General features: G+C 35.1%; 1 long non-coding RNA gene across 2 annotated transcripts in view; it reads right to left on the bottom strand.

Annotated features, from left to right (window-relative positions):
• LOC112904037 overlaps positions 1–3,532 on the bottom strand; it is a 107,805-nt gene that overhangs the window by 39,149 nt on the left and 65,124 nt on the right. The window contains exon 3 of one of the 2 annotated variants that reach the window (XR_003230857.1): positions 3,327–3,364. The exons of the other annotated variant lie outside the window; for it this stretch is intronic. This is a non-coding gene — a long non-coding RNA (uncharacterized LOC112904037). The remainder of the gene's footprint in view (positions 1–3,326; positions 3,365–3,532) is intronic. 2 annotated transcript variants of the gene reach the window in all.

Here is a 3,532-nt window from a genome sequence, read left to right on the forward strand (position 1 = left end):
GTATTTTAGTTGATATTACAAATTTAATAGTAATAATTAAGAAACGAAATCATTTTTAAAGAAACATGTCAAAATTGAGATTATTACAAGTTACCTAATAAATTCCACTATTTCTTTCAATCGATTGGAAAAAATGTAATTTTTTCCTTGTCATAAAAATTTAATTTTCTCTGTGTAGTCTTATCCTAGGCAATTCATTCTTATATAAAGCTTTAAATAAGCCTTTAGTACCTTTATGTCAGTGTACATTTCTTGACCAACAATACACTTTCGCTAAGACTTTCTTTTAACGGGCCATGTTCACGAGTCCCATTCCCTATACGATATACAAAATTAAAAGGGAATACGGGGCGAAGGGGAAGGATATAACAACAACAACAACAGCAAACAACGAGCTGCTCTTGTCCATTTAATGCAAATTTTAGATAAAATGATAGCGATGTAAATCGATTGGGCTGCGAGGCCGTAAAGTGGACGAACATGTAGTGCGAAAGCTACAACAACGACCAAGTGTATCACAAATCGCGAAAACCGAACGACGGGGTCGTTACGGGGTCGTATCGTGACGTTATTGCGATGTACCGAACAAATATTATTACGGGGTGTCAGCACTTAGCTGCAGAAATTAGGGGGAGACCCAAGCCACGACATACCACAATTTGCTGTCAGGATATTGTAAAACTGTTAATTTGAAAGCGCTGAAATTCCTAAATTGAATTTATTACAATAAAAGCAAAATAAAGGTAAATACTTATAGATTTATAGCGGGTTAACGAACAGAATAAATAAAGCTTAAACCGTTGATTTTGCAACGTTTCGTTTGCTTCATTTTGGTTTCTTCAAATTTCTTAATATCCTCTAATACCTGAGACATTGAAAAGCTTGAAGAACTAAAGAACTGGAATACAGTACTTTTATCTATTTTGTTTTTGAATCTATAAAGAATCAAATTAAAATCGAGGTTAAGCGTTTACAGTACTATTAAATGACTAAAGTATTAAATTAATGACAAGAGAATCAAATGAAGTTTTGTGAAAGGATCATTAACTGTTAATTATGAAGCGATTTTGAAGACATTTTTTTGGTTTTCTTTTACAGTAAACAAACTCGAACCGAACCCTTTTTCGCATCTACAGAGACAAGTTTTGTACCCGTAAATATTAAGAATTTTATTTCCAGTTTACTATTATATCATATCATCGCATTTCCCTAGAGTCAGATCATCCCAAATCCTTAACTACAAACAGTGAACAGTAATCTAATCGAGACTTTCTGCTTTTAATGTGTCACATTTTTGAGAAGGTGTTCTACCCATCCATCTGGGCTATTTCTTATAAGTACCTCTTCATTTTAAACTTTCTCTATTCATAATATCCTCATCATTCGTCTGCAACGCTTGTAATCATCCGCCGTTTCGCCACCGTGCAGAGCCATGCTTCAGACATACACTTTTAGCAATCTTTTACAATTTCCCTACTTTCTATTCCTCTGCATTCCAGTATTTTTGTTTTACTTATACATTTCATTTATCAAATCAGATAAAATCTAAAGGAGAACTACTTTTTCCTCACAAAACGTCTAATCAGAAATTGGTATATCGAAAACCAATACAAATTTCTTTACTGTAGAACACTGGTCATGTCTATAATTTTGAAGATCGAAACAGGTATAATCCGTATATCGCTTTTGTTCGCACTACATTGGAGTTGATGGAAAATCTTTTTGCTCTTGGTATTTAGGATACGGTCCACGGTCGATTGATCTTACATTCTTCAATCAGTGGAGTTATTTAGTTAAAGTTAAGATCTACACGACAATAAATAGCGCAGACATTAACAGTTGGCTGACCACAGAAACGAGCCAAGCTAAGTCACTTTTGTCTTTGGGGCTGAACGATAAATGGAAAGATTGTATGTACACACACATTCGAAAGAATGAATTGCTGACGATTTTTCCTTTTGCTGCTTCGTAGTCGTACGGACGGACATAATCCAATCGAAGTTACCGCAGAAATGCGATTCATACAAGGGACATATTACAGTTTATGTCCATACATTACATCCGATTCTCAAATTTGCTTTGGCGAGGAAAACTGAACAACGATTTGGGTAGTGATACAGGGTGGACAAATTTCTCTTAAAGCACAGTGCTAAATCAATACATACTAGTGAAAAATGATTTTCATATTTCGACCAAACTGTCCTAAACAACGTTTTCGAACTTCCCAAACGTTCGCTAGAGTTTGCTGGTAGAACCCCGGCTACTAGACACCACTTCAGAATAAGTGTGAAAATTTTCCAGAATGTTCTTGAATGATTGTAGCGTTGTCCTTGGTTAGAATGTTCTCGAATATTTAGAATTGTCCATAACTAGAAGAAACTTTTGTCTTCACATAGATCACCAACAATATCGGCGCTGGAATCGATTTCATGTTAAAATAGATAACTTAGTTTAAACACATTCTTTTTAATGCTACAGAAGAAAGTGGCTGATTTTAGGTATCTAGAAGGCCAGATAAGTCAGGACGGAAGGACTAGTAGAGATATAAAGTAGATCATAGTACAAGTCACGAACTCGTTAACGGTTAATTTAGAAATTCTAAAAAGATTGTTAAAGGTGTATGTTTCCAGCACAGCGCTGTACAGTGCGAAACATGGACGGTGGGCGCTGCGGAAAAGGTTAGAAGCGTTCAAGATGTGGTGTTGCTGGTGAATGATCACGATACCGTGGATAGAGTTAGAAATGAAGAGGTATTAGAAAGAATAGGAGAACAGAGGACTTTATGGAAAGTAAAAATAGGCGAGATAGGTTGGTAGGACACCTTCTCAGACATGAAAGTCTAGTCAGAGACATATTAGTGACAGAAACAGGAGTTAGGAGGGGTAGAGGTAGACCCAGATTAGATTACTGTTCGCAAATAGTTAAGGATGCAGGTTGTTTTAGTTTAAGGGAAATACGAAGATTAGCTAAGGATACGAAAGAGTGGAGGTGCGTTTACAACATGTTTTAGGACTGGCGACCTTATGATGATGATTAACGATCTGGAAAACTAGAGGTACGAACAAATGAGTGTGGAAATTGTCATAACTAACAAAGGATAGAAAACGCAAAAATCCGCTGAACGATAAGCAACTGCGCATCAACTTCTACACTGTCTGCTTTTAAATATTTTGCTTTAATTAGGATGCGTGCAGACTCACTGCGCAGTGAATTGCCGGGCACAACTTGGTGAAACTTTTAAGGCTAGCATTTATATATTACTCCTATCTCTAAATATATATGTATAGGATCGAATATAGATAATATTTTTTCATTTCAAAACTCACCCCTTAGAATGTTCAACTTTGCGTACATTTGGTTTAATCTGCAAAAAAAAGAGTAAAATTAGGAAGACAAATAAAAAACATTCCATACGTATATATACATAAGTATTGTGAGTAAAATAAAATGAATAGTCATTGTTCTATACAAATATCAATCTATAAAGATATAACACCAATTAAAACTATATATCTATCTATAAAAGTAAGTG

This window comes from Agrilus planipennis, unplaced genomic scaffold, assembly GCF_000699045.2.
Source record: "Agrilus planipennis isolate EAB-ADULT unplaced genomic scaffold, Apla_2.0 scaffold33, whole genome shotgun sequence".
Classification (NCBI taxonomy): domain Eukaryota; kingdom Metazoa; phylum Arthropoda; class Insecta; order Coleoptera; family Buprestidae; genus Agrilus; species Agrilus planipennis.